The sequence below is a fragment of the Vicugna pacos genome, chromosome 5, assembly GCF_048564905.1.
Source record: "Vicugna pacos chromosome 5, VicPac4, whole genome shotgun sequence".
Classification (NCBI taxonomy): domain Eukaryota; kingdom Metazoa; phylum Chordata; class Mammalia; order Artiodactyla; family Camelidae; genus Vicugna; species Vicugna pacos.
The window spans coordinates 42194915-42209924 of record NC_132991.1 but is presented as its reverse complement, the minus strand read 5'-3'; the positions used below and the strand labels follow the sequence as shown (position 1 = coordinate 42209924).

The 15010-nt window shown below is 39.3% G+C and overlaps 1 protein-coding gene across 3 annotated transcripts in view; it reads right to left on the bottom strand.

Moving 5' to 3' along the window:
- CERS6 (ceramide synthase 6) overlaps positions 1-15010 on the bottom strand; it is a 296892-nt gene that overhangs the window by 89284 nt on the left and 192598 nt on the right. The gene's annotated exons all lie outside the window — the stretch shown is intronic.

The following is a 15010-nucleotide window of genomic DNA, read 5'->3' as shown; positions in this document are numbered from 1 at the left end:
TGTATAGCTGCTCCCTTCAGACACTGCCTCAGAGCCAGGCTTTCACAAGCTGGACTCCTTTCACACTTCCCCCCTGGCTTTTCATTTACTATTTAACTGTACAACTGTACTAGCCAAAAGAAACCACTGTGGGGAATGCAGAAATCAATAAGAGCTAAATACATTATTGAGGACGTTTATGGAGTATCCATATATTTTATGTTAACTCTAGAGTTAATATGGAAAGCAAATTCCTGCTAAAATGCAATACAACTCTAATAAAGCTCCTATTTCTAATCGTAGCTAAAACAGCACTTTACATTGCAATAAAAAAATCATACATGTTAAATGTTTAATGACTGGTAAAATGTCTTCATTTCTCAAATGCAAACATGCACACATTAAAAAAAATGAAAAAAAATCAACAGAAAACACAATAAAGTATGTGAAATGTACTGGCTCCAAAATAACTGTATTTTGCTAAGAAAAAAGTGTATTCTAACTAGCAAAAATAAAACAGAAAAGCCAGGTTTGTAGGAGTATGAGAAACTGTATATAAATTTCAAAAATAGAGATAGCTTTGAACATACACCATGGCTCAAGGATCTCAACCGAAAACAATTATTACTGAGATTCCAGTGATTTTAATAAGTCTGTCCTAATGCATTGCCAACTGTTTTATTAAAGAACAGAATATTCTTACTTAAAAGAAAGAGCAGTATAACTGTAAGCCCATCAATTTGCATAAATCTTTTGGTAAAAACAATCTAAAAACTATATCCATGGATCCTTAGCAATATAATAAAAAAAGAGAAAAAAGCAGCCCCAAAGCACCGCCAATGTAACATTTTCCATCAAGCACAGCTGCACGCAGCATCCTATGCAGACATTTGTGCTGCATCCCAGTGGGAAGCCTGCAGTATTAGTGCTTCTGTATCTCATTACTTCGTGTAGCTGGCTCTCTGCAGGGATTCTTGTTTTCAAAGGTGCTGGTGATTCTTAGCTAAATATCCCTGATAATTTTACATTGCCTGCCTTGGATGCATGCAAGAAAGACAAAATCTAATTCTAAATCTGAGGAGTGAAAATGTCAGGATTAAATTTGCTGTAGAGAAACAATAACGCTCTGAACTACTAATGAATAACTGGAAATACAAGCAGAAGATAAGGACTGTCGAGTGCCTTCCTGAAACCTTAAATGTGGCGAAAGGTCTTGTCAGAGGTGAAAAATGGGGACCACTGTGCTCCTTTCCACTCGTTGCCCATAACTTGTAAATTACAGCCTGTCTACAAATGATGCGTTTGGTACTTGGGAAATATTTATAATTAATAGACATCACAGTTCTCCAGCTGACAGTCTAGCAGGTGATCGTACATGGTTAATTGAAATGATTTCTTAATCTTCATTTCATTTAGGAACCACAATTAAAGGCATCAATGATAGCAAATTTAAATAAGCATTTTTCTAGCGTGTTCATTGTTGTGATACAATAATACTTGAATTTAATTTAGTTTCTCCTTTTCCCTTCTTGAGTCACACCTGCATCCTTTCGAGACACAGATACCCCAGACCTGCTAATGTTCAGAAGTGATCCAAACTGTCCTGACCACAGGGGATCCTTGACCCCCACCTGCATTCCAGATAGGAACCCCTACAGATTAGATTTACTTTAACATACCATTCTTGGTTTTGTCACATTAAAATCAGAAGACATTTCTAATTATTATGCCTTTATGATTAAACATCAAATTTCAAGAGATCATAGCATATACTCTAGGAGAAAGGTGGTCAACTTTGAAATTGCTTCCAGGTCAACTTTCCCCCCATACAGTGCAACAAACTCACCTAGATAAATTTTTCTTTCAAAGGGCTTCAGAACCAAAGTGAAGCAAAAAGGAAATAATGAAAAAGATTCTATAACAGGGACAGACTGTGTGAAATCTTTACAGAAAATGGACACCCAAAGAGAACGACGGCATTGCTACTGTTTTTCTCACAAAGAAGACACACTATTCAAAGACTTCCTTTGAACATATTTAAAAAGTCACCAGGAGTGGTCAGAATATATTATAAACACATTTTTTCTTACTATATGTTTGTTTCATACATCTTACAGAGGCTGGAATACAGTCTAAAGACATTTAATTAATAATAGTTGTTCCAATCATACTCTTCAGAAGAAAAAAAGAAAAGCTTTACTATGATAAGGCATTACTAGTTATAGGTAAAAACATTACCAGCGACCTTATAAAAAGGAAAGACTGACAGACGTAGAGGAGGGGAAAGCTCAATAGATGGTAACTGGCCAGGCATGTGGTAACATAAAGGGGAAGTTCTCTCACATCTCTGTTATTTGGGGACAGGGACAGGGACAGGGAAGGGAATAAAGTTAGGTTCTAGATTCCCTTGTCTGTAGAAGTTTTAAGGGCAGGAACCACAATTTGATCGCAGTGTCCTCAGAACGTAACCCAGGGTCCCACACATAAAGGCTGCTCAATAGATGTGCTGAATGTTTTGCTGAGTGCATTCCCCAGCCAGCCATGTACACATGTACAGAATTTTCATTTCTATTCCACACACTTCCCAAGTGCCTGTATAAGGACTGGGGTGCCCCTGCTGCTGTATTTGCAACAGGAAGCACACACTCATTCCAACTAGAGCACTTTCGCATTCTCATGCCATCTGAGTGTTCTCCTCCACTAAGTAGAAAATAATTTGTTTTTTTGCTTTGTGTCACAATGCAATACTCAGGTTCCATTTTGGTTCTTTTCTGGAATATTCTAGACAAAGAAAATGGCATTCATTTCTTCATATATATGTTCTTTCAAGTGGGGGATTGTGTTAACTGTACATTGAATGCTCACTCTGTGCTAATCATTGCGCCAGACACCAGGGACAGTATAATGAACAAGCCACAATCCAGGTTTGCAAAGAGTTCAGAGCTCAGGTGATTAAAAAAAAGAAGAAAAAAAGCCAGACAGTATAGAAAGATAGTACTAGAATAACATTAGGTACCATGAGGAGCGCTAACGTTGCATACATACATTGGAGAGATGGGGATTGGTGGTGGGGGTTAGCATTAACTTTTCTTTTATTTACACATCTTATAATTTCTCTAGTTAAAATAGAAATTTTAAAATAATGTGATTGACAATGTATATTAGCTTGATTCTGTTATTCAAAATAATGCACATATATAGTATTAATGCATATCTTCCACATACACAAGAAGTACTTAAAAAACTAAGGGTAGGAATTGGTGGGGGCAAGAGGGAAGGAGATTTTTCATTTTTATACTCTTCTACACCACTTGGACATTTTCCGTGTGCATGTATAATCTGAATTTAAAAATGACTTTCAAATGTGAAATGAAATAAAAAGAAAAGATAGTGACAAACTGAAGGCAAGGTTGACAAAACTATAACGAGAAATCGAGGATGGGCTACAAGTGTTATTAGCTTTCTAGTAATTAACTCAAAAGAGTGCAGTTTACAATGTTCAGGGGAAAAAGGCAGAGTAATCTGTAATCTGCTCAGGGAGTTTACCTATTTTCATTATTAAGAATGGAGAGAAATCTGTTGGAAGAGTCCCACAAGGAAGATACTGTGTGACACAGAATATCCTGTTCCTATGCTCGTAACATCCAGACAGACAGATTTCATAAAACTTCTGCTTATAGTGACCCCCAGCAGAAGCTGATAGCAACATACCAAATGTAATTCACAAAAGCATTTGGGAAGGGGGCCAGTTCAATCTAAAGGCTTGGGAACCAGTCAGCATGAGGTCAAAGGATGGTCCCACCAAGTCATTTACTGTAAGAACTTGGGCGAAGTGCTTGACTTTCTTGTGCCCCAGTTTCATTAGTTTTGTGCCTCACTTTCATAACCCCAAAGGGTTTTGTGAAGAATGAATGAATGGATACATACATGAAATAGCAAACACTCAATCCACACTATTTACACACACGTCCTTGAATTTTCTCTCACCTAAACCTTTAACAGGGCATTGTGCATACCCAGTCCTGGGGACTGTGGTCCTTGCCAGCCACATACAGGCTCCTTTGTCCCAGTAAAGTGTTCCCTCTTCTGCGGAGGATCAGGAGCCTAACTGGCACAGAAGCCAGAGATGACTGCCTACAACCTGATGTGAGTAAGGGAGCAATCGGGAACAAGGTCAGCTTATTTCTTAGAAAATATGATGAGCATGTTTCATCATACTGAGATGAAGGCAGTGGAGCCTCCAGGTTCTACTACATGGGACAGCTCAAATCTACTTCCCTGGGATCTTTAGGCCCCTAAAAGAGAGAAGCTGGTGCACAGAGTTGTTGGTCTTCTGTTTATATTATTATTTATATTGAGCATAAACTACAGACCAGGCATTGCTCAATCCATTCTTATAATAAGGCTCTTAGGCGGGTCCAGTTATCATCTGATTTTGTAGGTAAGGAAACTGAGGCACAGGGAAGGTAACTTGCAACACGTCTAGGAAATGGCAAAACCAAGACTCCAGTCCAGCAGCCTGGCTCAGCCTACTCACGTAACTGTGGCCGTGCAGCATACCCATTACACAGATCAGAGTTACAAAAGGTCCACCACAAAATCAGAAAGGCTTACTATGGAACAGCTCTGCTTTCTGGCAAGGTTTAGGCCCCTTCTAGATAATAAAGACATTAATATCATGTAAAGGAATGCTTGTTTCTTATTTACAGGTTGCAGGACTGATGGTGATGCAGGGATTGTAGGGACGGTGGTGGAGGGGGAGGGCTTACATTCAGCTATTAATTTCATCATGTCAGAATGAAGAGGCATCAGAAAATGGCCTACAGAAATGTCTAATTTCTCCAAAAGGAGACCGTTTTTTAATTGACTCTGCCTCTTATGACATGCTATGGCGGCAGGTCCATACAAGAGCAAGCAACATGGCATGTTCTATTCATGTAGCTCGGTCCACAGCAGAGCCCTGTGCTCAGCCTCCCACACTGCTTCTGCTGGCTTCTTCAAGAGGGGTTTAAAAATCCAGCAAGGGTCTGGGGAGTATGGGGTCAAAGTCCAGCGGCACTTTGTGTAGCTTGGTCCAGTAATCCACATTTGTAATGTGTCAGGCAAGCAGATGGTGTAACATTTGGATGTAATGTAGAATATAGTAAAAGGAGAAAAGTCTACAATTTAAAGGGAATAGAAATGAATTAAAATATTCATAAATATATACCAAGCCAGATGTGCTGATCTACCCAATCGGACTTTCTTATAAAGTAAATTCCTTGGGAACAGAGATGGGTTTCTTTTTATCTCTGTAGACCTAGTATCAGCACAGCAAGTTTTCAATAGCTGTTTATTAAACTGAATGGACTGGAGCCATCCTGATGTTTCTCTAGATTGGGGAGTTGAGTGGAGATGGGAAAATCATATCTTCACCCCCATACTCCCTATGTTCTAATGCAAAAAAGAATGTCTCTGCTTCTTAAGTAAATATAAACAGGACTACAAAAGTATTTTTAAAGACTAAAAAGGCATTGCTATTTTAAAACATAATCTACACCAACCACAATGAGATGCCACCTCAAACATATCCAAATGGCTCTCATCAAAAAGACAGAAAATGATGAACGTTGGCGAAGATGTCTCCACATCCCTGTGTACTGTTGGTGGGATTGTAAATTGGTGCAACCACTGTGGAAAATAGTATGGAGGTTCCTCAAAAGATTAAAAATAGAACTTCCATATGATTCAGCAATTTCACCTATGGGTGTTTACCTGAAGAAAACAAAAATATTAACTGGAAAAGATATATGTGACCCAATGTTCACTGCAGTATTATTTACAATTGCCAAGATATGGAAGCAACCTCAGTGTCCATCAATAGATAAATGGATAAAGAAGATGTGTACACACACACACACACACACACGAATATTACTCAGCCATCAAAAAAGAAATGCTGCCATTTTGGACAACACAGATAGATCTATAGGGTATTATGCTAAGTGAAATAAGCCAGAGAGAGAAAGACAAATACCATATGACCTCACTTACATGCGGAGTCTAAAAAACAAACCAAACCAAACAAAATGAAAACAGACTCATAGATACAGAGAACAAATGGGGGGGTGGGAGGGTAGGAAAATAGGTGAAGGGGATTAAGAGATACAAATCTCCAATTCTAAAATAAATAAGCCATGGGGATATAACATACAGCACAAGGAATGTGGTCAATAGTATCGTTATAACTTTGTATGGGGACAGAGGGTTACTACACTTATCATGGTGATCATTTCATAATGTACGTAAATGTCCAATCACTATGTAGTCTGCCTGAAACTGACATAATATTGTATGTCAACTATATTTCAATTTAGAAAACCCATAATCTACACCAAAGGCAAGTCCCACACACATTCTTTAGTTAGTTCTTCAGCCTAACAACCAATTGTTTTAAAATTCTTCCTGAGTTTAAAAAAAGACAGGACAAAAACCAGTGCAGTGGGGGTGGGGATATAGCTCAGTGGCAGAATATATGCTTAGCATGCACAAGGTCCTGGGTTCAATTCCCAGTATCTCCATTAAAAAAAATAAATAAAGCATAAGTAAAAACCAATGAAGACTGCTTTCAATTGTGGTAATTTACATCACAAGCTTTTTGCAGCATATGAGGAACTCCTAGTAGAGGAAATACCTATGATAACACCGATTTTTTTTTCTGTTGTTTTTTGGTTTTCACCAAACCTTGAACACCTCATCTGACACATGGTTCTCCCAAAGATATTAGCCATCTGATGAGTCACTGCCTGAGAAATACCCCATTCAGCTTACTTCTGAAAGAATGGTACCAGCAATCTGCACAATACCTCCTATATGCTCATTGACCAAGCTGGAAAACCCCACCATTGAGGATCCATTTCTTAAGAACAATACCATCTATCTGGTTTTCTAGAAAAATGCCAATTGTTCTAGGAAGAGTAATACAAACTACTGTCAGCCACTGACACAGTTGTGTCAGAGCCTTCCTTAATGACAGCTGAAAGCAAGGCCTTTCAGGAATTTTTTTTAAGTTTTAATAGAAGATTTAGGTAAGAAATAGGTGTCTAGATGCAGAGATCATACACCTTGGGTTTTCTTAATATATTTTCAGTCGTCAAAAATTCTGCACTAATATTTTATATACTATCAAAATGTCTTCAAAATTCCTACACATTAATATATAAACTGTATCTCACAGAATGCCTATTGCTCTTAGAAAAAGCATTAATTTTTTGTTGTTGTTGATTCATGTGTTCTATTTTTGGTTGGAAAACATGTTCAGTGTCTTTAGGAAGCTAGGTATGGAGCCAATGTCTAGGAAAAGAAAGAAATAGGGTGCAGAAAAGAGAGGTAAGATGACTCTAAAAGTGAACTGTTGATTTCATTATTTTTCTCCAGTTAGCCCTGTTAACCATTCATGAAAGCATTCATAAGGCAATCCTCTTCTCCTCCAATTGTTTTCCCCCTTTGTTCTCTATTTCGTATGTAGCAATTTTCTTTTTTTGAACATATCAGACAAACCATACCCTTTTGGGACTTTCACATGGGTTACTGAAGTGATCAAATGAGAAAGTATTTATTTAACAAAAATTCTTTCTCTAAGCATAAACACTACGGTACAGCTTGCCCACCATGGTGAAGTTCAGAATAGCTCTCTAGGGAAATTAGCAACCTGCCCACGTCTCTCCCAATGCCCTGACGTTTCCATTTGGAAAGAACATTCAATTGCCACAAGTATCAAGCCTAAACTGGGACGGAGTTAAAGTGGTCCAATGAGAATCATACTAAATTCTCCATGATCTTAACCTATGAAACATAAATAGTACACAGATTTTTCTAAAAGTTCACAATACCATGACACACCAAACAAGCATGTACAAATAAGTATTGTCACCTGTCCAGATGCAAGTAAAATAGGTGACAGGTGAAACAGTTGGCACCCCGTGGCTAGAAGGAACTCTGGGAATTCTAGAAGTTTCTCTTGGAACTTTGCTTCTTCAGCCCTATTTTCTGAACTTTGACTCTGTGTACTTTTGATTTTTCATTTGATTCTACATTTTATTAATTCTGAAAACTTAATCTCTGTCCAGGTTGACACAAGTTCTTTTTTTAAAAATGTATATATAATCATAGGTCCAGGTCTTTCACTTGCTTCAGAAGAAGAAAAGCTCCAAAGCCAGAGGAGTTAAGGATCTATCATGGAAACCTATCCTACGTAAGTAGCACAGACTGTCCAGAACCCCAGACTCCATTCAAAACCCAGACAGTTGAGAATATTTTTTGTCAGAAACTCCTGAATGTGCATTTATCACTTTAAAACTAACACACATTTCTCTTTTTGCTCACAAGTCAATTCAGGATGAGTGCTCTCATCACCTGCGATTCAATGACTGCTCTGGAATAAGAGGCTGCCGCCATCAAGGCTCTCTTTCTAATCCTCTGGAATCAATTATGAGGAAAAGGTCTATCAACCCTGAGAAGACAAAAACTTAACAAGAAGACACAAGCAAGGATGGTGCTTTCCTCTTGGAGACCAAAATGCACACTGTCCTTATGATTAAGGATTACATATATGGCTGTGGTCTAGCAGTGTGTAACACTCAACTTCAGACAGGCGGGCTTTGGTTAAAATCCTGGTCGTGCCTCAGATGTTTCAAGAAGGGACCTTGGTCACATTAATCTCTCTGTTCTTCAGATTCTTCATGAACCACAGAGTTCTTCAGATTATCAATGAGAGTAATAGTCCGTGCTTTATAAAAGTAAATGCCCTCTATAAAAGCATGAGCTCAGCCCTGGGATCATTACTCATCTTCAAGTGACAGGACTTGAAATGTCGTGACATAAACATAATTTCACACGAAATTCCACCACTTACTGATGGCCAGGGCATACTGAGAGCTGGTGTTGCCCTGGTGTGGCCACCATGATTCATCCACATGTTTCTATACATCTTGCTTGTAAGTTACAGCATACATTTAAAAAAATGTATAACCAAGTCACAGACCTTCAAGGCAAACAGCACCTATAACCTTGATTTTGGCAACACCTTATTCCAATGACTAAAACCAAAATCCAATTAAATCATTTTATATAACATTTTCTGTGATATTACTCTGTCAACTTGTAATTTCTTTCTCTAGGCTATTTTTTTTTTGATTCCTATGTTTTTCTGATTCCTGAGATGCATGAAGAAACCAAATTTATGAGTTTAAGCGCTTTGTAATTTAAAGCCAAAGGTTTTCAGCTTTAAAATTCATTAGGAAGATATACTGAGAGAGACATAGGACAGAATGGCTAATAATGAGAATCATCTCATCCTAGTATCTTTCCTTTCCAATGTCAACCTGGTGCCAAAAGGGGCCATCTGACAACCAATTCCAAGCAGATGATTTTCTAACTATTTATTAAAAAGGAATATTTTCCAGGTCTCATGGCCTATTGCTAAGACGGGGATTTGTAAGTTCCAATTCGTTTATTGGTTTTGGCAGAATTTTACTGTCACAGTCGTCAGCTCTGCTGGCAGGAGACAGCATTTCTCTGCTGCAGCAGTCCACAGAAGAGATGTCCTAGATTAGTAGCAGAAACTAGGGGAACCAAGTAACAGTGATGAAGGTTTAAAAACGTAACAGATAATTGAAAACAATAACTCACAAATATTTGAGATAATTAAACCAGTGGAGCACACCACAGGTCCTCAGGACATGTAATTCTAGGACAAGGTTCTTAAATCTTCTCTTTGGAAGGAGAACTGCAATCCTTCTGTGTATTGCAGAGGGAAAATTCTACCTGCAGATGAACGTCTTTGTTTTATGAAGGGTCCCCGATGTAATCTAGATGGCCGTTATCTGTATCAGACCCTTCTAGCTGAAAAAGGTCCCCTTAGCAATACAAGTGGAGCAGCCATTGGAAACTGAAGCTGTGGTGAGCCCACTGGAGTGCAGCCTGGGGTTTAAGTCTCTCCTCTTCATACTTTCATTAGAAAAACAGTCATTTACAAACAGAATATTTAGTACATTCCATTGTTCTTCTAAGGGATTTGCAAACCTTTTAACGATTTTCTTCAAAAATGTTTCTTCATTTGTTTTATTTTAGATTCCACATATAAGTGAAATCATACGGTGTTTGTCTCTGTCTGACTCGTTTCACTTAGCATAATACCCTCTAGGGCCATACATGTTGTTGAAAACGGCAAGATTTCATTCTTTTTCACAGTTGAGTAAAATTTCTCCCGCCCTCTCCCTCTCTCTCTCTTTCCTCTCTCTCCCCTCCCCTCTCCCTCTCGGTCTCCCCCCTCCCTCTCTCTCTCCCCTCTCCCTGTCTCCCCACCTCTGTCTCCTCTCCCCTCCTCTCTCTCCTTCTCTCCCTCCCCCCTCCTCTCGTTCTCCCTCTTTCCCTCTCCCTTTCTCTCTGCATCCCTCTCTCCCCAGCTCCTCCTTCCTGTGTGTGCATGTGTGTATACACCACATCTTCTTGACCCGTTCATCTATCAGTGGGCATTTGGCTTGCTTCCCTATCTTGACATTGGACAGAAAAGGAGAACACAGTCAACTGGTCCCAGAATTAAAACAGGTATCCTAGTTGTTTTTCTGACATGATTTTCATCTACTCGTACAAGGAACGAAACTGAATGAATGTGAAAGAGTGTGCATCTGCATGTCTGAGAGAGAGCAAGAGGGACAGTGTGATTCCCTAAGACTGTCACAATAGGCTCCCTGTGTGCTCAGCGGGAGAGGATGAGGGGAGAGCCAGATTTCCCAGGATATTTTTGTCATTGCTTGAGTAACAACAAATTGGTTTTAAGTTATTTTGTCCATTTATTCATTTATTGGTAGCCTCATTTATCACTTTACCTGTTCAGGTCTGATTAAAGTTGAATTACAACTAATACAGGAATGTTTAAAAAACAAGTATCGATTCATTATTTTCCCCCTTTTTGAATACCCCTAAGTCCTTACCTTACTTAGCAGGACTTAGTGGACTTACAGACCATTAATGTATTATGCGGTTTACTGAATACACTTGAGTCTCCTTTAAAAACAAAGGACCAGAGTTCAGATAACAGCCACATGACCCAATCCCTATGATCAAGCAATACATTGTAACTAAATGAATATTTATCTCTTGAAATTAGTCATTCATAAATTTGTTCCTATCATTAGCTGATATTCCATTTTTAGAGGCAATGTTTTGATCATCATTGTGAACAGAGGCAAAAATCCAGAGGTCAACTGGCCTCAGAGAGTGAAAATTTTCAAATTAATGAAGCTCCTGGCCACAGACCCACTGGTGACCCTAATGACTAGTTTCTAGGAAGTGAGTTCTCGTCTTAATTAGCATCATCACTGCCTGTCAGCAAATGCAATCGCAGTTTACAGTCACTTACAACCATTTTTTAACGGGTCTCACACAAGGTCTAACAATATTAGGATTATCATGAAGCTGCAGAAAAACAAAGTGAGATCCTGTATGAAAAGGAGACTTGTACACAATATACCACATGAACCTGCTTTACCAGCTGATAAATGACCAATCACTATAGTAGTAGTGCCTTGTCCTATGAACTGCCTGATAACTGGGCCATCAGCCATTCTTTCAAAAGACCCGTAAATGGAAACAGGACCAGGGTTAAGATGTGTTAGCCCTGTCTCAGACTGAAGTCACTTAGAAAACCCTAAGTGAATTATTTGCTTCCTCACTCTCTTTAATTCACAGAACTAACTTCTTATTGTTTCAAAGACTATGGAAGCAACATGAGCATAAAGGATTGCTTTGGAAAAGAAACATACTATTTGGGCCTAACAAATTATCCTTAGGAAGAGGAAGAGAAAAGTGCCACCTTCATAAAACATGAAAACCCAGGTAAAAATAGAACTGGGTCTGCTATACAAAACTGCATCACTGTAATGTGCATCACTGTAAAACAGCACAAGTCAGCTTCTTCTCTTTAGTCATCTCAGTACTGCTATATAAGTTAGTTCGCAAGTCTAATTACTAACATTTAAGAAAAATTACAGCACAGGGTAAGCATTTGCTTCCCAAGAAGATCTCTTCATTCCTTTACAAATAGAAACTTTCTCTCCCCAGTATTCCCGCTTCCCTTTCTCTTACAAACTGTTGACTGAAAAAAACAATGTGCAACCTAAAAGTTGAGAGTTATTCGGCAGACTTATTGAGGACTTCAAGCACAGGATGCGGTCTCTCAGATCTTTCTAAGAGGCTGCTGCAAAGAGGCAAGGGAGGAGCCAGGATATGTGAGTTTTTGCAACAAAGACCAGGTAGTCAAAACATCAAAAGATTACTGTTAATTAAAAGAAAACCAGTTATCTCCAGTTAAGGAATCTTATGCTTTTCTATGTATGGGAAGATGCAAAAGTCTGGGCTCTCTGAAATCCTTGCTTTGATATGCACCTTAGCTCTCCAGGGCCAGTATCCTGGGCTTCCCACTCTGAGTCTCCTCAGGGGGCACTGCTGAGGGTGGCTGCAGAGGCTGGGGAGCCCACTTATTTCCATTCTGAGTTCCCTCCAGCTTACTGTCAGGGGCACTGTAACGGCTGATGACTTGAGGGCTGCAGCATCCTTTGTTTATTGATATGTCAGGCAACATTTTTCATTCACACACCCAATCTCCTCAAGCTATTCCTCACTCCTGCCCACCCTCTACCCTGCCCAATCCACGGGATTGCCACAATCCTAAAAGCAAAAGTTTACCTCTGTATTGTTGAAGAAGAGGATGCTGATAAAAAAGAGATGTGGGAAATGAGTAACGGTTGATGCTTTTATGAAGATGTCTTTATTTAGTAGCAGGAGAAACAAAAATGCATATTCACAATTGTACAGAAATCCCGTGAAGGAGATTGGTGTAATAACTGAAGGGACACACTAATGCACATGTAGACCTAGTAAGTAGAATCCAAAAAGCCCTGGAAGTCAGATGAAGTAGAGAAAAGCTAGCAGATACTGCCTCTGGAAGGTCATAAATAGATAAAGGGAAGAAAAGTACTTTAAATTGCCCCAGCATCTCCCTATGAATTAATTTGCTGGTGATTTAAATGCTTCAGGAGCTGTGCTATTTCATTTAAAGATGGTATAGATATTTATTGGTAGGGCTAAAGAAATGCAAAGGAATGAACAATTTATGAGCCATTCTCAGTGCTCAGAGCAGGAGGGAAAGCTGTTTAGGAATCGAATAATAAACGCGGTCAATGATTGGGTGGTGGACAGACAGGACTACAGAGTGGCAGGCACCTTCCCCCCTGGCTAGTTACTGGGAAAGACCAGACACTCTTGGCATTTGTAACTCCTGTCCCTCCCCGACTCTAATGAGACATCAACTTCAGTGCCTACAGGAAGGAAAATGGAAAATTGGGGTATGTTGTATCCTACCCAAATGGACAGACATTTCTTTGGCTTTTACTATCTACTCCCCTAATGTCAAAATTAAACCTGGAGCAAGTAAGCAACCACCAAGAAAACATACGTATGCAGAAAGCAGCTCCTTTTTTTAAAAGCTAACCAATGTTCAAGTTCCTATTTCTTTTTTCCCTTCTCTGTTTTGAAATCTGTCTCATTTCTCAATACACCTTACTTAACATGGCGGAGTCACCAGATGAATCTCATCGACCTTACAGACAAATAGCAGATCTGGTTCAACAACTATTTACTGAGAATGTACTCCAAGGAATTGACCTTGAGGTGCTTACAATGAGGCTGGGAAAGCACACTGGTAAACACGTGACAAGCTCAGCCATCAAGCTCTTCCGCGTCTACTGTGGTGGCACAGGGTGTTAAGGGGCAGGGGAGGCAGGGGCTTAAATAGACAGCCCAGAGGAGGAGAGGAAGGTGGGTGATGCTTGAGCAAAGATTTACGTAACCAGTAGGAGTCAGCCAGGTCAGGAAGGGATGACACCATTTATGTCAACCCTTGGCAAACAAACAGAGTTGTCAGCAGGGGGCAAAAGCAGAGCTTTCCTGTTACAAAATGAAATGTTCTATTTTCTAGCACAGTATGTTAAAAGCTTTTTCTGTTGAAAAATAGAAAAATAGGATTTCTGGAAACTTTATGCTTATATCAATTTTAGTAGAACTTAAAACACTTATAAAACTAAAAATATCCCTGCATTTCATCATGTCTCTCCCATCTTTCCTGCCATGAAATATCCACATTAAGACATAATGTAGTATGGCTCAACAGGGTTGCTTTTAAGGATTTGACTGAATATTGCAATGGAGTATTTTTACTAAGAGAGGCGATTTAACAGTGATGAATGTGGGCAAAAAAAATCACAGGACCTAGGGCTCAACGCCAACTTTGGCACTACTTAACATCTTCAAGACTGTTTCTTTTATCTTTTATTTTTTAGTTTAATTTAATTCAATGGAGGTACTGGGGATTGAACCCAGGACCTCGGGCTTGCTAACTAAGCATGTGCCCTAGCACTGAGCTACACCCAACCACCCGTCTTTCCTCTTTTAAATGAGGGTCATAACACAAACATCAGAGGGTCCAGGAAGAGATCAATTAAATACCACAATACAGGATTAGCACAGACAGCACACGGCCGCCGGCCGGAGGCTGGGGAAGCACGTGGCTGCCATGGCTGAATACACTTCTTTCTCATTCCCTCAAAGTCAGCTGCCTTCTCTCCCCTAAGTATCAGAGAACCGAAAGTATGTATTTTACTTATCTGTATTATGTACTAAGTATAACTTAAAAAAAAAGCAGTTTTTGTCTTTCCAAAAAGCAAAGTATTCATGATCTTCATTAAAATGTGGATATCCCTTGGTTTTTTTCCCCTCCTGCTAAGTTAGAGACTCTAAATGGGGGGGGGGGAGTGCTTCCTGCCCCTGTGAAAACAGATCACAACACAAATAGCTACATTTGGGGGGAGGGGCAGGCAATAAGCAGGCATTCTTCTGGAAAAGAAATAGGAGAAATCTTTTTTAAACTTTCAGCTTTTCTCTCCCATCACCCCTCTCTTAGAAGTAACTTTTAAATACAACTGAGAACATTCTA